Source organism: Ovis aries, chromosome 2, assembly GCF_016772045.2.
Source record: "Ovis aries strain OAR_USU_Benz2616 breed Rambouillet chromosome 2, ARS-UI_Ramb_v3.0, whole genome shotgun sequence".
Lineage (NCBI taxonomy): Eukaryota > Metazoa > Chordata > Mammalia > Artiodactyla > Bovidae > Ovis > Ovis aries.
In genome coordinates, this window is record NC_056055.1 from 59185899 (window position 1) to 59208821 (window position 22923).

A 22923-nucleotide genomic window follows, 5' to 3' on the forward strand; every position below is an offset into this window, starting at 1 on the left:
GGATCCCTGGCTGGAGGACCTGGAGCCGCGCGGTATGCTGCTGCGCGGCTTCCTCCTCCTCCCAGGCGCTCGCGGATGACAGCAAGTTGGGCCCTTAGGCGGCAGTCCTTTGCACCTCCAGCTGGGCGACATTGGAAGGCACCCCCTTCCTGACCTCAAACAGAGCTGAGAGGTAACATTTGACCTCTGCTTTCTCCGTTGTTTGCTTCTCTCCGTAAAGCCTCATCCACCTCACCCCTCCGTCCCCAGCGCGCACCGCCTCTGCAGGACGTATCTTGGATGTTGAGTGTTGGTGGAGGGGAGCTGTTCAATCTACATTTTGGGTTCATCCTGGCCCCTGCACTCTCGAGTCTAAGTAGGTTGACTGAGCGCTAACGAAGTGTGGAACTGCGCATTGCCGCCCAGTGATGCGGACAAGTGATATCCTCATTTTAGACAATTAAAAATAGGACGCAAAATTGACGAACTTGCCCTGGCTGAGAAAAGGCAAAGCAGATACCGGGTCTGTCGTGGGGTTGCAGCCCAAGCCTTAACCTCTCTCCCCGCTGTGACGGCCTCCGCCTGCCTCCCTGAGCTCCCTTTGGGCAGGCCTGTTTGCCTAAAGGCCCAAACCTCCCTTGCTCAGCTCAGCTCACCGTGTGTTCGTTCCTAGGGTTGGGACTGCGGTTGCCCAGCTGCTCTGGCTAGTTCTTCTTTGGGCGTCTGCACAGATCTAGGTAGGACGCTCACTTTCAAAAAACGGAAAGAGAATGTTAAAAGTTTGCCCAGTGTATGCCTTAGGGCAGGATTCCTTCTCTTGTGACTTTCTAGAACCCTGTTTGCTGTTAAGGAATATTTACCTTTTCCTTCTTTTCATATCAGAGTAGCAGCTGTCAGATTTTTCTAGATAGCTGCAAATATTTCAACTTTTTTCTTTCATCTGTTCTGGACAGGAATCCTTGCTTATATCAGAATTTTTAATCTTTTCAAGGAAAGGAAAGTGCATCTAGTTAGGAAAAAAGAGAGAAAGTTTTTCTTCAGTATTGTCTTCAGACCTGGACAAGGGAACCCCTGTGTAATTATTCTTTGGGTTTCGGGGGTGGGGGTGGGGTGTCTGGTCTTCCTCAGGCTGTGCCCCTCCTCACTGGAGGAGGAGTCTGTCTGCAGGTGGATGGGGGTGCCCACCCAGAGTCCACACTGCCCATCGCACCCCAGACCCTCACTGAATTCCCTGCCCAAAGGCCCAAGCCTGCTCTGTGCACGTTGGGGTGGGGCAGGCCCCACCACTGAAGAGTGCCTAACCAGGCAGCTGTGCTGGAAGTGTGGGCTCAGGTCTGCAGGTGGGCCTAGGAGGCCACTCTGGGAGGAGATGGAGCCCAGGTGGGGAAGGGAAAGGATTCTGTTCACTGGCCTGGGCGGCCCTTTCATGCCTGACCCAGAGCTCTGACGGGTCTGAGAATTCTAATCGTACTTGGCCTTCCAGGTTGTTATAAAGCTACGTTGGCCAAGGAAGGAGGACTGTGTGACCGTCTGTTGGTGGATAGCACTGAAAAGTAATTATGTGGGCCCCCAGTGTCCTCCTGTCCGAGGCTCCACGAAGATTAGGGGCGGGCCTGGCTTTAGCGGCATTGTTGTTATTGTTTAGCCCCAGTCTTTCCTACCTCTTGGACTGTAGGCCACCAGACTCTGTCCATGGAATTTCCCAGGTAAGAATACTGGAATGGGTTGCCATTTCCTTCTCCAGGGTATCTTTCCAACCAAGGGACTGAACTTGTGTCTCCTGCATTGCAGGCAGATTCTTTACCACTGAGCCACCTGGGAAGCCCTTTAACTGCATACTTTTTCTTTTTAAGGACAGACTGAGCCCTCTTTCCTTGTGAAACACTTTATGATCTGTGTCAGCGTGTAAAATTCAGTGCCTGAAATATACCAGGAGCTTGACAAATGAAAATTAAGCAGGAAGCTGACCATATTACATGTATTGGTGATAAGACTGTTTAGGGGTAAAATGCTTGCATTCACTTACAATGAAACTAGGGTAGGGATGTTTGTAGGTATATTTTCCCTGGAAGTCATACTTAATCCAGGTGACTAGAATCTGTTTTTGTACCCACCAGGCCCTTGCCCTAACCCTCTTATTGCCCCAACCCTCTTATTGCCCCTTTCAGCACTGTCTGACTTCCCAGGAACCCCTTGTTAATCATCCTCAGCTGTGACTAACACACCATCTCAGTGCTAATTATCCAGAACTTGTTACAAAGTTGCTATACCACATGGAACTATCCAAAACCCTAAGGATGGACTTTGAAACCTCTGGTTTAGTTTGCTCTGTAAGGGAGCAGGGCATACTTGCATTTCTTAAGACAGAAGAGAAGGAGGCCATGATGCCCAAAACACAGAAATCGAAGAATCCTTTTTTGTCTAAAGTCATGCAGTTTGAATGAAAATAAAAATCACCTGAGCTGCTATAATGGGTGCATTAGATGAGCCGCTGCCTGAGTACCTCAGGTGAAAACTGTTTTGCAAATAGAAGTTGAGGATCCCATGTGGAGGGTGGAATGAGCCAAAAGGCCGCCAGCTCTTTGACAAGGAAGCATGCTGTTGCAACAAAGTGATTTAAGGACATTCCCAAAGTACGTTCAGTGGGGCCATATCCTGCTTGTGCTTAATAAAAGCATGGTCAGTGTCCACAGGGAAAGATAAAACTTGCTGTCCATTTGGGGCTGCTATTTGCAAGGTGTCAGCGTGGTACTTTCTTGTGGAAGGAGATAGGGGAGAAAGAAAGGAGATGGCTAAAATTAGTAGAAAGAAATTCCTCATCAGTTCCTCAGATAAACGTGGTGCAAAAGAGTTCTGATAAGAACCTTGATGAACATCACTCAGTGTAGGAAGAAAGTGTCTGGACAATAGCAATGAAATGGTGAGAAGTGTTATTTTCATTAATTTTTGGTATCAAATGAGGCTTGGAAAAGTGCTGCTTGTTAATCAGTTTGAATGTCTCTAGCAACTCTGATGTCTTGATTTTGGATGCAGACCTCATGTTGGAATTGGAATGTATACTGGGGAATTGGTATTTAACTTATACTGGTATAGGGATTAAACATGTAGGTTCTTAGCTCTGACTGCCTGAGTTCAAACTCTGGTTCTACCCTTTCTTAACTGCAGACTGACTTGGCTCTGTTAGCTAGTAAGTGTCAACTAGCATCACTCCATTTTGTAACATTTTTAGCCACCGGTGAGGTGTTATTTTCATTTTAGTTGACCAGTTGTAGGTTGCTAGCAGTTTGTCTAAGTTGTCCTGGTTGTACTTTAACAAAAATGTTTTGCTTGGAGTTCCCCTTATTATTTTCTGAGCCTTAAGCTGACTTTTAAATCTCTTACTATTCTTGCACTAATGAGTTGAAAAATCTGAGTCCCCTAAAGTTTTGTTGCATTGGTTATATCAAAATTCCATTTCAGAGCTATTTGTCATGTTCCTGGGCTGCAAGTCTATTTAGGTTTAATGGCTGGAAAATTATTTTCCAGCTCCAGCTTCTCTCCAGTGACCAGTTGGCACCAGACATTCTGCTGTAAGAGCCTTCCTCTGCCCCTTTTTTGGTTTATTTATTATCTATATAAACTCACATATAGCTAGGATTGTGTGTGTGTGTGTTTGTGTGTGAGAGTTATACCAGTGGTTTTTATTTCATTACTGAATCATTTTGGTACTCAAATTGTACCCAATTTGCACACTAGTTCCCTTATCACACCTCCATCAGTTTTTGGAGCATTTCTTTACTTTCTGGCATAACTACATGCTCCAGGTTCATCTTGTACCCCTCTTCTCAGTCCGGAAATCAGTCATTTCACTGCTGGGCCTTGATCATTTTCAGTGGAAAACTGTACATTTTTTTTTTTCTGAAGATAATTAAACACTTGAAACAAAGATATCAACTCCCCTAATTCAAATCAGTCGCCAGTATGGAAGTATCTGAAAAACCACATTTTTAAAACTCTGAGTTAGAGGATGAAAGTTTTAAGGTTGTAATGCTATGAGTAGATATGAAAGGGAAAAATCTAACAGTAAAGTTAGATGAAAAACAATGTAAAAAAGTCTTAGCCCTCAAAGGGTGTTTTTTTTCATTTTTAAAAATCTTCTAGTCTGTGTTGCCTTTTGTTTTCTCTTTTTCTATGATACCTGAATCACAAGAGAAAAGTTTCCTTGTAAGAGCTCCCTTGTGTGGGGTGGCAGGGAGGGAGGTGGCTGGACTGAGACGACAGAGAGGAGTGTACAGCAAGTCAGTGTAGCAAAGCTATTGTGTTACTTAAGACAGATTGAAATTCACACAAAAAGAGGACTTGATTGGAAGGATTCTTACAGCAAAGCTATTGTGTTACTAAAGACAGATTGAAATTCACACAAAAAGAGGACTTGATTGGAAGGATTCTTACCAGGGCATCTAATGAAATGAAAAGAATCAAATAGAAAAAACCAGAAAAGCAGATGCCACGGCATTCCCAGGGCCCAATCACTAACGTAACTTGGCTCAGGTCCCTTCCAAGCTCTAGAACCCTCTGGGCCTTTCTTGTCCCTGTCGTTGAGCCTGCGGCCCCATGTGAGTGAGGGTGTGAGCCTGAATCAATCAGTTTAGTCTGGGAGATCCATAGCACAGACACAGCTTCATCTGAACGCACATGGCCTGAAGCTGGGTGTCCTATAAGGCCAGCAGCTGCCGCTGCTGCAGACAGTTTAAGGAATTAGAAGCGCACCAGCCAAAATCCCAGCGTGCTAGAGGAGGGCTAGTGCTCTGAAGGACTCTGTGTGGAACCCCAACTTTCATTACCATAGTTGGTTCTCTGCTAATGGGTAAATTAATGACTTATCATGTTGGCTAGGGTTCCTGGTTGCAGAAGAATAATTTCACTTAAGAATAATTTATTGGAGGGGAAACAGGAAGCTCGTAAAATTGATGGGAATTGAAAAGCAGGCTAAGTGAAAGGGCAGGATCCAAGGGAGTCTTGACACTGGAATCAGACCAGGCTGCCAAAAGCACAGCCGGAAACTTACCACCCAGAGAGCTGAGAGTCACTGACGTTGCCCTGGGTGCCCTGGATGCTGGCTCTTACAGCAGAATGGGCCTCCATGTGAGTGCAGCAAATCATCTGTGATCATCTCTTGCAACTTTCTGTCACTTTGCAAAACCTCAGGCCATCTGATTTTGCCCACGGATTCGATCCCTGGTTCAGGAAGATCCCCTGGAGGAGAGCATGGCAACCATCTCCAGTATTTTTTCCTGAAGAATCCCATGGACAGAGGAGCCAGGTGGGCTACAATCCATGGGGTCACACAGGAAGAAGCGACTTAGCATGCACACATATGCACAGGGAGCTTGGGTAGAGGTAGGATGGGGTAGTGGTGAGAACATGCTCTCTGGAGCCAGCCTTTGTGAGTTTAAAATCTAGGTAATCTAGTGGTTAAGACCATGCTTCCAATGTAGGGGTTGCAGGTTCAATCCTTTGTCAGGGAACAAAGCTCCTACATGCTGTGCAGTGAAGTAAAAAAGTACAAAATAATAATAATAAAAATAAACAATGTAATCTAAGCAGTAAATAGTCCCCATTGTCCTGCCAACCCACTTTAAGGGCTCAGTTACAACTGTGTAACTGGGCTCGGTTACAAGGTCACTGATAGAAGCAGAGTGTTTTTTCCAGAAGGGCATTCAGGTAGGACAGTCTGACATGAAATCCCCACTGGTGTCCCTTCTCAGAGAACATGGACCTGCCATGTGGTCATAACGTAGCATCGTGAAGTAAGCAGCATGTTAGGGCTCTGGAAACCTGAGGGGTTGTTGTTTTGATGGAGGTAGCCTCTGAGTAGTAAACATATGACCATGAGCAAGACATTCCCTTTTGAACCCCAGGATCCTCACCTGTAAAATGAAAGTTTTGGATCAGGTGACCTCTATTGTTGTTGTTCAGTTGCTCAGTCATGTCTGACTCTTTGTGACCCCATGGACTGCAACACACCAGGCTTCCATGTCCTTCCCCATCTCTTGGAGTTGGCTCAAACGCATATCCATTGAGTCGGTAATGCCATCCAACCATCTCATCCTCTGTCATCCCCTTCTCCTCCTGCCTTCAATCTTTCCCAGCTCATTAGAAATTTCTAATGAGTTGGCTGTTCGCATCACGTCGCCAAAGTACTTTAGCTTCAGCGTCAGTCCTTCCAATGAATATTCATGGTAGATTTCCTTTAGAATTGACTGGTTTGATCTCCTTGCTGCCCAAGGGACTCTCTGAGGTCTTTCCAATTCTGGCATCAGATGGTTTATACCAGTGGTTTTCGAAGTGTGCTCCCAGGACCAGCAGTATCAGCACCTGTGGGAACTTGTTGGAAATGTAAACTCTCAGTCCTCAGCATGGCCTTCTGAAACAAATTCTAGAGTAGGGCCAGCAAGCTGTATGTTAATAGGATCTCCTGGTGATCCTGATGCACATAAGTTGGAGAACGTGTCTTATAACCTTGGCCTGGACCTCAGGATGGACCAGCCTCTGATTGCCACTCTGGGCTCTAAAGCAGGTACCTTCCCTTTCAGTGGACATCTGGGAGGCCTCTGGGATCAACCTGCCTAGAGGATGCTCTATTTTTTGATGTTAAAGTAGTCTGTCTCACCAACTTGATGAAGGGTCTTCAGAATGTGAACTGGATAACCTGTAGGAATTGTTTAGTCTTTGCCCCCAGGTGTCAGGTTGCTGGGCAAAGAGGAGAAGCAGGCACGCATGTACCTACATCTTACCTCGGCAAGAGTCCTTACAAAAGCAACAGTGTGTGGATTTGCATGAGCCCTTGAACTTTGATGTAGAACTCCTAAAGTTGTGCTCATATAAATTGCAATGGTTTTATGGCCCATTATCATTAAGTAATTATCTTTCTATTATGGACTAAGTGGTGCAGGGAAAGCCTATTTTAGTACAAGCCACCAAATATCAGTCTGCTCTTTGAAAATTCAACCTCTATGGAACATTGGGGGCTTCCCTGCTGGTTCAGATGGTAAAGTGCCTGGAATACAGGAGACCTGGGTTTGATCCCTTGGCTGGGAAGATCCTATGGAGAAGGGAATGGCAACCCACTCCAGTACCCTTGCCTGGAAAATCCCATGGACAGAGGAGCCTGGTAGGCTACAGTCCACACGGTCACAAAGAGCTGGACACTGATATGGATAGAGGAAAATGAAACATTAGCTGTATCTTCCTGGTTGTCAAGTTTTTTGTTTTTTGTTTCCCTCCCCCCCCCCTCCAAGTAACTGATATATTCTGGTATTTTGTACTTGGTCATAAATGAGAGAAAAAGAGAACATTTATCTTCTATTATTTTGTCTGAAAGATATCTTTTGTATGGTCAGTTAGTTGTCCAAGACCCAAAGAGGAACTATGCCACTGCTTTCTCGAACCTGCCATGAATGAACACCTTCATTTTGACATTTTGTGTAACTCATCTCCAGAATGTTTGTCTGTTGCTTAGCTACTATGTAAGTGGAAAATACAAGCTAATTGTATTCCTAAACAAAATTAGATAAATGAATGTGATAAATCATTTATAGAATCATCATCTAATGTTCCTCGTAGTCTAAATCCTGGTTGTCTTAAGTCAGTGCCATTCAAAAAGCAGTCATGGGTCCTGGGCCACTGTGCGTGTAAGACAAATACAGAAATCAAGAATAAGCATCTAGAAACTTTTATACCAATTTAACAGTGATGTAGCATCATGGGGTATTTTTATTGTATTTCATTGATGTAATAGTCTGCAACTGAATGGGAAAAATTTAAAAACTGGTCCCTTACCACAGAGTTTGAGAAACAAGAGTGCAGACTTTTAAGGATGGGATAGAAAAAGACCAGAGGAGTGACTAGGCTTAGCAGATTTCACAGGGTTTGGTGATCAATAGCTATTTGACTGGAGAAGGCAATGGCACCCCACTTCAGTACTCTTGCTTGAAAAATTCCATGGACGGAGGAGCCTGGTAGGCTGCAGTCCATGGAGTTGCAAAGAGTCGGACATGACTAAGCGACTTCTTTCACTTTTCACTTTCCTGCATTGGAGAAGGAAATGCAACCCACTCCAGTGTTCTTGCCTGGAGAATCCCAGGGATGGCGGAGCCTGGTGGGCTGCCATCTCTGGGGTCGCACAGGGTCGGACACGACTGAAGTGACTTAGCAGCAGTTATTTGACAGTAAGCCACAGTGAGGAAGCCAGTCTCTTAGTTGCCAGCCAGTTCTAGTCACTCATGAGTCTTCATGTTGAACTTCATTTCTAAGGTAACATCTGTTCTAAGACGTGCCATTGATTTGAAAGCAGATTTTCATTTACTGCATTGTACACATCAATACAAAGGTCTCTTGACCTTAAAAATGTTAATTTGTGTGGCAGTAAATCTCAGAATCAAGAATATAAGGATGTTTCATTTCTTTTCCCCTCTAATAGTACAAATTTAAAATAAAGCAAAACTGCTCCAATTATTGACAAATAATTCAATTTCATAAAACTAGTTTAAGTGCTGAAATTAGATTGGAAAATATGCCTCTGTTTTATTTCCATCAGCCCACTGAATTCAAGTAATCTTATTCTGTGAAACGCTGAAAAGGGTTGCTTCCTGGGTTGGTGGGACGGTTATGAATATAAAGAGCAAGAAACAAGTAAGAGCAACCACATGTGAGAGCACTAATGTATGCTGCTGTTTGTTCCAGTGTGGATGGAACACATCTAGGTGGTTGGTGGAGTCCAGGAAGAGCTTTACATGAGACCTTGAAATCCATGATGGCTTTATTCACCACTGAACCCACAAAGCCGAGCACAGAGCCTAGCTAAAACAGAGGTTGAATAAATACGTCTCTCTCTCTCTCTGTAGTGGTTTCCATGAAATACCAGATGAGTAGTGTGAATTCCTTACAGGAGCTGGAGGTCTCTGTTGTTCGGGGTGTCACAGAAACATTCATGGAAGGAAGACTGGCCTGGTTTGGGCCTTGAAGGGTGAAAGTAACTCAGTCGTGTCTGACTCTTTGCAACCCCTTGGACTATACAGTCCCTATAATTCTCCAGGCTGGAATACTGGAAAGGGTAGCTGTTCCCTTCTCCAGGGGCTCTTCCCAACCCAGGAATCAAATTGGAGTATTTAAAGGATTTATCAAGTGAAATGTTATTTAAACATTTAAACAATTTACCAAGTGAGAATGTTAAAAATATTCTAGTATATTCATCTAAAAAGCAACTTAAAAGGTGATATTAGACATATTTCCCAACTCCTTTCTTAACATATCCAAAATAGAACACACTGAACCAAATTGAAGGGTCTTCTCTTTTTCTCTCCCTGATTGATGCATTTCTACCAACAGATGGTACCCCTGACAACCCGGTGCTCAAACCAGAATCCAGGGAGTCTTTGTTGGTCTTTCTTTTTTTTGCCTTTTGTGATTGGAGTATAATTGCTTTACAGTGTTGTTACTTTCTGCTGTACAATGGAGTGAATTACCTGTATGTATACATATATCCCCTCCCTCTTGAACCTCCCTTCCAACCCCACCCTACCCATCTAAGTCATCACAGAGCACCAAGCTGAGCTTTCTGTGCTATACAGCAGGTTCTCGGTAACTGTCTTATACATGGTAGTGTATATATGTCAATGCTACTCTCACAATTTGTCCCTCCTAACCATGTCTATAAGTCAGTTCTGTGTCTCCTGATCTTCTACTACACATAACACTAGAAATAAAATAATGATAATTACTTTAGGCACTTCAACAGTCTCATTGATTTCTTGCTGTGCTTGTAGGTACAGTTAACTATTGTCCACCTCCACCCCATTATACAGATGAGGAGACTGAGGCTCCAAAACCAGGTTCACCAGCTAGCTTAGAGCCAGGGTTTGAAGCCAGATAGTCTGACTCCAGAGTTCTGGTTCTTAGTCACAGTCCTGTTTCTGTTTCCTAGAGCCAACATCTCACCAAAATCTACTTCAGGAGGCCACAGCTCTCTGTGTGCACTTTTTGCCTTCCTATTTGCCCCAGCTCTTGTCTGGATTACTTCATCCTCTACTGCTTTTTGGCCCTGAGTTCACTCTCCACGTTGCAGCCAGAGTGACTTTTTAAACGTGAATTGGAAGAATTGATGCTTTTGAACTGTGATGTTGGAGAAGACTCTTGAGAGTCCCTTGGACTGCAAGGAGATCCAACCAGTCCATCCTAAAGGAGATCAGTCCTGGGTGTTCATTGGAAGGACTGATGGTGAAGCTAAAACTCCAATACTTTGGCCACCTGATGAGAAGAGCTGACTCATTTGAAAAGACTCTGATGCTGGGAGGGATTGGGGGCAGGAGGAGAAGGGGATGACAGAGGATGAGATGGATGGATGGCGTCACCGACTCAATGGACGTGAGTCTGGGTGAACTCCAGGAGTTGGTGATGGACAGGGAGGCCTGGTGTGCTGCAGTCCATGGGGTTGCAGAGTCGGACACAACTGAGTAACTGGACTGAACTGAACTTTCCTGCTCAAAACCTTTCTGTGTCTTCCCTTTGCCTTCGGATGCAAATATAAAATCTGCGCATGGCCCGTGAGGCCCTCTATCCAGCCCCTGCCACCTCTCTGCCGTTATTCCCTTCAGTCACTCGCTTCTGTTCATAGAGCCTCCTTTCAGGACCTTTCATGGGCCACATGCTTCCTTTTTATATGTCTGCACACAGCAATTGTCTGCTTCCAACGTCTGTCCTTACCAGCCTTCTAGCAACTCATTTCAGGATGCATCTTAAACATTCCTTCCTCCTGGAAGCCTTCGCTGACTCCCTGATCCAAAATAAGTCCCCCCAGAATATCCTCCCATAGCCCATTGTACATTTTTTTCTTAATTTATTTTTTTAATTGAAGGTAACTGCTCCACAATAGTGTTGGTCTCTGCCATACGTCAACAGGAATCAGCCATAGGTATAGTCTACATTTCTTTTTAAAAATAGTTGTCATTGTGTCTTAAAACTCTATTTCTGATGTTTTATTTACTCTCTGTCTCCCCCTCTAGAGTCTATATTTGTTGAGCATAGATACTATTAGAACTAGTGAATCCTGAAGATCTTGTATAGTGCTTGGATGTTCCAGAAACATTTGCTGAATGAACAAATGTACTGCCATTTAGCATCAATATTATTGCTTAAAAGAAAGAATATTTCACCTTCAAATAGTGGGAAGGGCTTATTCTTAATAGAGGATACTTTAAATTGGATAAATATACATTTATAACAAATTCATATTTGTTCATATTAATCTTTCCCTTTTGGGCTAATGAAAACTTTATTACATACTGACATTGGAATGTGGGCTGATGTTCTGGAATCAGTGATGTATTGCATGTGTCTTATTTGTTTTCTAAGTTTTCACATTTTCTTATGCACAAAAGTGAATATTCTTGAGTGTTTAAAAAAATTGTTTTTAGCTTAGAAAGTGGCATATTTGTAGCAAAGACTGCTATCAGTCTCTTAAATATTTTTCTTTCTTTTGTAATAAGGTAGTCTCTTGACACATGACATGGAGGTAAAGAATATATTTCTCAGTTTACCTGCTGCTAGGTGTGGTCATTTGACTAAGTTTATAGCCCATGGGATGGAAACTGTAGTCATATAGGTGATTTCTGAGTTGTTACCTTATAAAGAAAGGAGGCTTTCTTCCCTTCTAGAGAAGGAGGCTGATTTGGTGGTAGCAGTTAGAGCAACCATCTTTTCCCATGAGATAGAAGCTGGATGTTGAGGATGAAAAGGCAACAAGGTAGAAGAGGCCTGTGTTCCTGATGCTGTGAAGGTGCCATACTAGCTCTGAGCTAGGAATGATGGCACCCATTTTCAGCTAAACTGGTATCCTAGCTAATAAAATATTATGCAGTATGTCTCAGCTTTTAAATTCCTAATATCTGGGAGTTCTTTCCCAATCACATGCAATTCTGAGGTGAAAAAATCCAGAATGTAATATGTTTGGGGCAACCGTACTCCTGTGTGTGTGCTGTTGTGTCTGACTCTTTGAGACCCCATGGACTATAGCCTGACAGGCTCTTCTGTCCATGGGATTTTTCTGGCAAGAATACTGGAGCGAGTTACCATTTCTTCCCCAGGGGATCTTTCCAACCCAGGGATCAAACCTGAGTTTTTAATGTCTTCTGTGTTGCAGGTAGATTCTTTACCACTGTACTACCTGGGAAACCCTATGTTTGTGGAGGAGGTATCTACTATCCAATATGATGGGATCTTGGCTGGCTGGAGGTCAATACCATATCTGGGTCTCTCATTCTCCCAACATTCTAGTGATTATATGACATTCTTTTATCTTGCAGTTGACTTTCCAGGTATTTTAAAGGGTCTTTTTTTTGCAAGCAAATAAACATTTGAAGCTACTTGTTTTACTTGATATTGAATTTGTTGAAATTGAGAAATGTAAAACCCTAGTTGTCCTAAACCTTTAACATTCATTTCAATTTTTTTTAAATTTCAATTTTTAAATATGTATGCCGACTTTGACTTAGTTCTTTGATTAGTTTTTAATTTACTACTAAGTTAACTCTACTTATTAATTCAGTGAAATTTCCCTTAGACAATTAAAAACCTATTTACACATTTAAAAAGGCTGAATATCCTCAAATAGATCAACCCCCTGACAAAGCTGGCAAGAAAAAGCTAAGCATTTAAGTGTCTCCAGTGATCTCATAAACGTAAAGTTATATATTACATTAATTTGTTCTTTTAAACAGTTAAAACTGTCTCTAAAGGTAATAAAAAATCCTGTTCCTAAGTGTAATCAAATCAAATAATCATTTATACTGTTAACTCCTATAAATTAATCACAGTTCTAATACTCAGATTACTTTACATCAGATTAAATACTTTAAACAATAACAGCATCAAAAAAACCTCAGTGCTGCTCATAATTACTATACCTATTCTTAAATTTAACTTGAGTATTATTACTATATATTTGATTCATTTCTTATTCCTTCACCTTTTGTGGGTTCCAAAGTTCGATGCAATCAAGAGGAGAAGATTTACAATCTCAGTATGAATGTTAGTTTAATTTTTCAAGCCCATAAATTTTGTTGAAAGCCTCACTTATTTCTTCCAATTTTTATCATTAGGAAAAAAAACTCCATTTAATCAGCTCATTTTAATTGCATTTTGTATCCACTCCCACCTGCAGGGACGACTAGTTTCTTCACTACCTAATTTGTGTGAAGAGAGTACAGTTTATAAACTCTTCTAGCTGTCTTGTGACCATCATTTCTGATTCTTTTACTGTCACTGAACCTTAAAGAAGAAAAACTTAGGTCTCAGATTCAAGAGATGAGCTCTGAGGTTGTTCCTTTTAAATTTTATTTTTAATTGAGGAGTAAGTGCTTTACAATATTGTGTTGTTTTCTGCCATATATCAACATAAATTAGCCATAGGTATACATATGTCTCCTCCCTCTTAAACCTGCCTTCCACCTCCCACCACATCCTGCCCCTTTAGGCTTTTACAGAGCTGTGATTTGAGTTCCCTGAGTCATACCGTAAATTCCTGTTGGGTATCTATTTAACATACTGTAGTGTGTATGTTTCCATGTTACTTTCTCCATTTGCCCCAGTCTCTCCTTCCTACCCAACCCCCATGTCTGTAAGTCTGTTCTTTATGTCTGTGTCCCATTGCTGCCCTGCAAATAGGTTCATCAGTACCATCTATCTAGATTCTGTATTTATGTGTTAGTATACAGTATTATTTTTCTCTCTCTGACTTTATAACAGGCTCTAGATTCATTCATATGAGATTGTTTCTTAAAGCTTGTCTGGTGTGGCAGAAACCAATACAATATTGTAAAGCAATTATCCTTCAATTAAAAATAAAATACATTTTTCAAAAAAGCTTGTCTACATTCTGCTTCTGTTATTCTGTGTTTGAACATATCAGTCTAATATTTATACATTTCTTCCCTTTCAGTAGAAACATTGTTATTTAAGAATGAAAGAATGAGATGAAATGGAGTGAATTAAATATAAAGCCCTTGTCACAAACCATAAGCCTGTCCAAACTCCACCACCTGTAAGCCTTTAAAGCAAGTGTTTGAGTTTAAATGCTGCTTCTGTATTCTAAAATGTCTAGAAGTTACCTAATCACCCCTTTCATGTCTTCTCTCTGCCTTTGTATTTGTTACTGTGGAACTGCAGACTGTCTACAGGTAGCTTATGCATGAGGAAACTACTGGAACTTTCCCTGACCATTTTCAAATTACTGTTCATTTACTCTTGCCTGGAAAATCTCATGGGCGGAGGAGCCTGGTGGGCTGCAGTCCATGGGATCGGGAAGAGTTGGACACGACTGAGCGACTTCACTTTCACTTTTCACTTTTCACTTTCATGCATTGGAGAAGGAAATGGCAACCCACTCCAGTGTTCTTGCCTGGAGAATCCCAAGGATGAGGGGAGCCTGGTGGGCTGCCGTCTATGGGGTTGCACAGAGTCGGACATGATTGAAGCGACTTAGCAGCAGCAGCAGGGTAATGAGAAAGTCTTTCTGCCTTGCCTAATAAGTTAGTTTGTGTCTCTATTCAAGAATAGACAGGTGGAAGAAAAGAAGCGGCGGCTTAGGTTTATTTGACATAAATTCATCAGGATAAGACTGGGCACTAAAGAAAGTGTCTATCAATTAGTCACAGCCTGGATGAAGCCAATTTATGTGTACACGTATACACACACTACCACAACTACCACCAGATAATTTGCACTTACAAGGCATTTTGAATTTGCCCTTAGAAGAATTAAATCAGTTCTGTCTGCAATGTAGCTGTATCTTGATACAAACCAGGAAATGGCCAGAAAACTTATTATCCAACAAAAGTATATTTATTTGTTTAAAGTGTTTATTTTGAGCATCTAAAATTTCTGTTTAAAGTCATCTTCTCTTTAAGGAGAATCATGTTGACCAAAACAAAGGTGTTTTTTTTTTTGTTTTTTTTTTTTTTTTAGTTTTTATGATTCAAAAAACTCAAAGAATACCTTAATTTATATTATGCCATCTGATAAAGCAGTAATCAGTAATATTATTTCTGATTTGTATGTTTTCCAGAATTCTAAACATTCCCCACTTCATTTGATACATTGCCTGTTTAATAAATTACTTTTCCCTTTAATACTTTTAAACTTTACCTTAAAAAGCTGGATGTTGTCTATATGCTTGTGATGAATTGCCAGAAATCTTTGATGTAGGTCCAAGAATGGTTTCTATTTTGCAGTGTGACCTTGGGCAAGTCAGAAAGGCATAGAAGCTCCTTGGTGGTAAAAGGAAGAGGCTGGGTTCATCAGTCTCTAAAAATTCTTCCAGCTCTGAGTTTCCGTGGTAACTCTTCAGCCGCAGTGGAAGTGTTACCTTGATCACTCGGGGCAGAAACTGACCCTGAGTGTGTGTGTGTATTTAGTGCCTGCTCCCAGCATAACTGAGGAAATAGTACCTGGTTGCTGTTTTTCTGGGTAACAAGTGGCAGAAATAGAATTCTTCATATTCCTTTGTTCTCTAACTGTGTTTGAATTTTCAAGTAACATGAGACTTTACATGTGCGATAATCTCAGGATATCAGAACAGGTTTTTCAGGGACAGAAATGTTTCGAATTGGTAATCTAAGTGGAACTTCTGTTTGTAGAAATAGCTATTGACATAAAAATGATTCCTGGGGGCAGGGTAGGTACAATGGGTGAAAGGAGTCCAAAGGTATAAAGTTCTAGACATAAAATAAATAAGTCATGGGTGTGTAGTGTACAAAAATAAATAAATGGTAAGTAAATAAAATGACTTCTGGGACTTCCCTGGTGGTCCATAGGTTAAGGTCCGATGCAGGTTCAGTCCCTGGTTGGGGAACTAAGATCCCACATGCCTCATGGCAACTAAGCTCGTGCTGAAACTGGAGAGCCCATGCTGCAACTACGGAGCTACAACAAGGACCCAACATAGCCAAAATTAAAAATAAATAAGTGAAATGACTCCTGAACTATCATGATTTGTCATTAGTCAAAAACTTTCTAGCCTTTAATTTACTATAAAGTATGTGAACATAAAAAGCAGAGACATTACTTTGCCAACAAAGGTCCGTCTAGTCAAAGCTGTGGTTTTTCCAGTAGTCATGTATGGATGTGAGAGTTGGACTATAAAGAAAGCTGAGTGCCAAAGAATTGATGCTTTTGAACTGTGGTGTTCAAGAACACTCTTGAGAGTCCCTTGGACTGCAGGGAGATCCAACCAATCCATCCTAAAGGAAATCAGTCCTAAATATTCACTGGAAGGACTGATTTTGAAGCTGAAACTCCAATACTTTGGCCAAGATCCTGATGCTGGGAAAGATTGAGGGCAGGAGGAGAAGGGGATGACAGAGGATGAGATGGTTGGATGGCATCACTGACTCAATGGACATGAGTTTGAGTAAACTCCGGGAGTTGGTGATTGGCAGGGAGCCCTGTCATGCTGCGGTCCATGGGGTCACAAAGAGTTGGACACGACTGAGCAACTGAACTGACTGATAAGAGCATTTAGGGCTTCCCAGGTGGCACTAGTGGTAAAGAACCCACCGGCTAATTCAGGAGACATAAGAGGTGTGGGTTTGATCCCTGGGTTGGGAAGATCCCGTGGAGGAGGAACGGCAACCCACTCCAGTATTCTTGCCTGGAGAATCCCATGTGTAGAGGAGTCTGGTGGGTGACAGTCCAAGGGGCTGAAAAGAGTCAGACATGACTGAAGTGACTTAGCATGCACGCGTATGAACATTTAATAATAATAATGGGAGTAAACTCATATAACACTGCTTATATGTCAGAAATGATTCTAAGGGTTTTATATCTGTGAGTTCGTTTGATCCTTACAAGTTATGGAAGTAAGCAATATACTTTTTTTCTATTTTACAGATGAGGAAACTGAGGGTAAAGAAATGATTAAATGAGTTTCCCAAAGTCACTTATTACTAGATGTAAAACTGGGATTTGATTGAGCAGGTAGTTCGATTCCGGGATTCCTTACTTTTCTTACGGGCTCTTCTCTCCTGCCCCTGGTAAAGAATCACTGTAGGGCATTGTGACTAGGCAGTGGAAGGTAGATGGAGTGCAGGCAGAGGTCTGGCACATGCTTCTGGGTCTTCCGTCACAGTGCAGTGGCACCTTTGGGCAGGTCATCTAATATCATCAGTGGTCTTTAATGGAATAGAATGTGAATTGTATATGGAGCCACACACCTAATTTACAGTTTTTAAGTAGTCACATTAAAAAAAAAAGTAAGAAACAAGTGAAATTAATTTTAATAATATATTTTGTTAAATCCAATATGCCAAAATATAATCATTTAACATGTAATCAATAAAATGCATCAATAAGGTATATTCTTCATATTAAATCTTTGAAACCTGGTATATATTTTACACTTACAGCACATCTCAATTCAGAGTATCCATATTTTAAGTGTTCAGTACCCCTGTGTGGCTGGCGGCTGCCATGCTGGACAGCATAGCTCTGAACCCTTGGAAGGTCCTATAAAGTGAGACCATGGTGATGGATGCTCACTAAAACCACTGCTCTGAGATTGTAGGAATCTATGATGAGAAACACCTGTACTGCTTAAGTGACTTACTGTGAGATGACTTTCTTCCCTGCTTAAGTAGCACGGAGAATACCTTCTAAGATAAGGAATTTTTTTCACTGCTGAATTCTGAAGACTCACAAAGGCAATGTAATGTCAAGATAACGTGTACGTACCAAAGAAGGATTTCCAGAAAGTAATTGTGCTTTAGCAGGTAAAATAATAATAATAAAACTCAATTGTTTCCCCACAAAATGTTGGAAGTTTGCTGTTGACCAGCTCTTGTTCCAGGTCTCTGGGATTGAGAAGAGAACCTGACTCAAAGCCCCTGCCCTCTTGGTGCTTACACTTTAGTGTGACAATAGATGTGTACGATGATTTGAGATTAGGCAAGAACCATGAAGAAGCAGACTAGGGGGTTAGAGAATGGAGTCCTGGGGGGATCAGTGAGTCTAGTGTTGATATGAAGACCTCTGTGAGGAGTGACTTTTGAGGGGAGATTGGTTGAGAGATGGGACAATCTGCCCGAAGACCTAGAGAACAGAAACCAAGGAGCGACAGGGTATTCTAGGCTGGGGAGAGCCTATGGTGGAAATGGGCTCAGTTAGTTTGATGAAGAGCTGAAGGTGTTGAACTGAGCAACAGAGAAAATGATAGGAACCATGACTGGGAAGGAAGAGTTTCAGTTTAAATGCTCTGGGAGGCCAAGGGAGAGCAGTGATTAGCAGAGAGACGTGATCTGATTGTTTTTTTATAAACGAAAAGTCAGATAATAGGACAGATAATAGACTGTATTTGGTAAGAGTGTAAGCAGGAAGACCAGTCAGGGTGGTATGGAATTGTTGAGGTGATCTGCATGGTGACTTGACTGACACTGGAATGATGGAGGTTCCTGGGTCTTTTGGCTTGAGCCACCATGCCAGTGGCCATGCCATTTACTGCGATGACTGTGGGTAAGGTGAAGACAGATTGGGCAGCAGGGAGAAGGGGGCAGGGAATCAGTAGTTTTGGTTTTAGACATTTTCAGATTGATGTCTAAATGAATGTAGAAGTTAAGATTAAAATTGAAGCTAGAGAGGTTTATCCGATTCACTTTAGATGTTTGCAGAGAGCACGTTTCTATGACGCAGAGAGCTGGCAGTGTACTGTTTCATCTGGGAACTGGGTAATTTTGTTCCCCTGGGATATGGATGAAGCCTTTATGATGCATAGTTCTGGATAATGCACACGTGACAAAGCCAAGGATCATGACCTAGCTGGAGGAGTAGTTCCCTTTATTGGCACAGGGTTTTGGCTCTGTGCTTGGGAAAGAGCTGTAACCAGCACTAGTAATCAGATGGTAAGCAGGCACACTGGTACAAGGTGTTTGATATTGAAATATTCCTATACCAACTGGTAAATAACCATTAGCCTGAGTGCCCCTTCTCTTGATGTTGTCAGCCTAGCCATCAGGGCCTCACCTCTGGAATACTCCACAATAATCTTCCTCTACTTGGCAACTAGTAAGTAATGCCTCACACAGTGATTAGCTTCCTGGGCCCCATTCCAGCCACTAGAATGGAGCAGCATCTGTTCTGATTCGTCAGCCCCCATGCCACACCATTAGCATTGTGAAATATTTTGAGTGTAACTAGTTCTACCCCTGGGTAGGCCATGAAGTTAGGAAGAGTCTCCTTCATGGATCAATCACTTGCAAAAAATCCAGAATGGTGATGTCCTTGTTCTCTTGCATGAATTATGTTTCCATTCTACATTAGCGTTCTGTGAATATGGCACAGCACGTTTTATGGTAGCTAGTGTCTGGGTTGGCAAGGACTTGACGCACATCCTAGGACAAATACTACAGGTGGCACTCCCCGTCTCACAGGGTGAGCAAGCACTGTGAGATTCCAGACAGACCCTTTATTTCTTTACTTCACATTCATACCATAAATCAAACTTAATCTTGGCTCCAAGACAAAGACAGGAAATCTCTGAGTTACGTCAATGAATCCAGTCCCATCAGTCCATGGCTAATAGTTGGGGGAAAAGTGGAAACAGTGACAGATTTTATTTTCTTGGGTTCCAAAATCACTGCAGACGGTGACTGCAGCCATGAAATCAAGAGACACTTGCTCCTTGGAATGAAAGCTATGACATACCTAGACAGCGTATTAAAAGGCATTCATTTTGCTGACAAAGGTCCATTTAGTCAAAGCTGTGGTTTTCCCAGTAGTCATGTTTGGATGTGAGAGTTGGATCATAAAGAAGACTGAGCGCCGAAGAATTAATGCTTTCAAACTGTGGTGCTAGGAGATCAAACCAGTCAATTCTAAAGGAAATCAACCCTGAACATTAATTGGAAGGATTGATGCTAAAGCTGAAACTCCAATACTTTGGCCACCTGATGCAAAGAGACAATTCATTGGAAAAGACCCTGATGCTGGGAAAGATAGAGGGCAGGAGGAGAAAGTGGTGACAGAGGATGAGATAGTTGGATGGAATCATCGACACAGTGGACATGAGTTTGAGCAAACTCCAGGAGATGGTGAAGGATAGGAAAGCCTGGTGTGATGCAGTCCATGGGGTCACAAAGAGTCGGACACAACTTAGCGACTGAACAACAACAAATAATACAATGAAAAAAGAAAAGATCATGCTATCTCCTTTGACTCCACCTTATCTTTTATACTTTGAGCTCTCTCTGTTAAAAATGAAAACAAGAGCTAAAGAGCTAGTTATTCTGTTGTATTTCTAGGGCTTGCATGCAAAATAAAGCCTTAGACTTGATAAAATTCTTTACTTGTAATTTAACTATATATATGCAGATATAAGGGTATATGTGCATATATAATATGCAGTAATATAACTTCACATCGTTTCTAACCACCATTGTTGAGTTTGGGGATGTTTTGAGTACAGACTGTGTACGATGATAACTGGTTGGTGAAGGGAGTTGGGTACAGGGAGAGTGTGGACACAGCTCCTCCTTGATCATCCTGCTCGACTGGAGGCTCGAGTCTCCTTAGAGAGGGGACACAGATGTGGAGTGATAGAGCTGGATGAAGCACGTCCTGAGGGCTTGGTGATGAAAGAGCTGAAAGTGCTGTTTGCTGAGGCCCGGGCTTGGGAACGTTTGCCTGGAGGTAGGAGAACTGATCAGGACCTTGCCATGCTGGTGGTCCTTAACTAAGGAGACAAAGAGAGAAGGCAATTACCACATTCTAGATCATAAATAGTCCTTAAGATTGGTTTCCCTTTAATGGCTTAAAAACCATTCTCTCTAGACATATCAATTAACTTGGGATAATTTCTGAGTAGTGCTGGGAGAATTTGTTCTCTAAATTTGATGGCTAGTTTGGAGCCTCATGGACTCGAGTGGTCATCATGCTTCTTGCTGGGTCAAGGTTTCATGATGGTGCTTCTGTCACATTTGTTTCTGCCACAGATCCATTTGCCTTTATTCTACAGGCATTAGGGACTTTTCTCTGTGCTAAAAGCCGTGGGTACAGAGAAGAGTAAGATTGACAAATATAAGTGGATTTTCAGTTAAATTAGACTTTTAACCCCCCTGGTCTTCCCCAGTTTATAACCATTTAGGAGGCAAGCTGGCTTCCACTGCTTTAAATGCTTTTGGCATTTACAGTAAATTATAATTATGGGAGTATTTGCAATCTACCACTGCCAGCTCTTTCTTTGAGGACAAGACTCTTTTTCACTAGGTCAGCCAGTAGCTTTCCCTGGCATGTCGAGAGAATGCTGAAGAAGTGAGGCAGGCCAGGTTGATGGATAACATAACCCGAGTGCGGAGGATGATAGAGAAACGCCATGGACTGTATGGCAGGGGACTGTTGAGACAGGGAGGTTTCAGATAAGAATTTCAGAGAATATTTTCTGTGTGGAAGATATTCAGAGGAACAGTGATGAGAGAACATTCTGAGGATACATTTTGAAAAATAACAGTATACCTCCCCTTTGGCATTTTATAAAGATTGAGAAAGAACTGGAAAATAAAATGGGTGTTTGTTGCCTCACGCTGTTTATTTGAATGTGACACGATGTCAAAACCAAGCTGCACAGGGCCCCAGGATTTACTGAGGAAATACAGTGCAAAGACAAATATGTGGACCTCTGACCCAGATGTGCCAAGAACTGAAGGAAGCAGAGTTGTTTGGCTGACCCCTGCTGACAGAGACAATGAGATGGATAGAACATATGTCCAGTTTTGGTCATTAGAATGTGAGTGGATGTGATGTACACCATTTCCATGCATGTGTTCTTTGGAAGGACTGATGCTAAAGCTGAAACTCCAGTACTTTGGCCACCTCATGCAAAGAGTTGACTCACTGGAAAAGACTCTGATGCTGGGAAGGATTGGCGGCAGGAGGAGAAGGGGGCGACAGAGGATGAGATTGCTGGATGGCATCACCGACTCCATGGACGTGAGTTTGAGTGAACTCTGGGAGATGGTGATGGACAAGGAGGCCTGGCATGCTGCGATTCATGGGATCCCAAAGAGTCAGAAACAACTGAGCGACTGAACTGAACTGAGGAGATAATTTCTTTAAGTCATTAAAGGGAAATCCATCTTAAGGGAGATTTATTTAGTCTTCTCTCTTTTTCCACTTAGGCGAGTATCACCTATTTGGCATCTTTAAATCTGGCCCGTAATAAACCTCGCATTTCACAATCCTCTTTATTTCCTATAGTCATCTCTGAAGCCATTAGTTGGAAAGTGTATGGTTACAAGACCTGAGTTACCACTTAGAAGAAAGCTGCCTAACCATAAATGCATGCATTAGACTTTATATATATGAGTAAAAAATTTCATTGTGTCAAGTCATTGAGATTATGGGATTTCTTTTTGTTACTACAGCAGAGTCTAGCCTACTCTGACGAATACACTCTTGTTTCCAAGCAAGAAGTCCAGTAGTAATCCTTTTGCTCCTCTCACTGATTAACCACACTGCTAGCTGCTGTTTCTTTCCTCACAGCTGTGAGAGAAACAGCTGCTCATCCTAGTGAATATATTCTCATATTCAATATGTTTTACAACAGGATTATAATAATGATGTTGCTTTGGCAACAAGAAAGGAGATAAAGTATGGGGGACAGTTTACTGGAAAATCATCTGCACCTACCAAATTCTGATAGAATTTTCCTGAAGCCAGTTCTGGTTCTACAGGTTTCGCTAATGAATGAGTGAGTCTTTGTCTTGTTTTTCCCTGTGACTTCATATTTGTTTGCATTTTAGATCTTGATACTTGCTTTTTAGTTTTATTATTACCCATTTTGCCTGCTGTCAGCCTCAAAAAGCATGAGAGTTCTCAGGAAGGTGTTTGCCAGATATAGAGAGCGTTTGGAGCTACCTACCCTCC

General features: G+C 42.0%; 1 protein-coding gene across 2 annotated transcripts in view; it reads left to right on the forward strand.

The window, feature by feature from the left end:
• The window catches only part of GNA14 (G protein subunit alpha 14), a 198187-nt gene that overhangs the window by 683 nt on the left and 174581 nt on the right, over positions 1-22923 (forward strand). The window contains exon 1 of one of the 2 annotated variants that reach the window (XM_060409319.1): positions 1-22923. This exon is cut by the window's right edge and continues 7902 nt beyond it. The exons of the other annotated variant lie outside the window; for it this stretch is intronic. The gene's annotated coding sequence lies outside the window, so the exon portion shown is untranslated. 2 annotated transcript variants of the gene reach the window in all.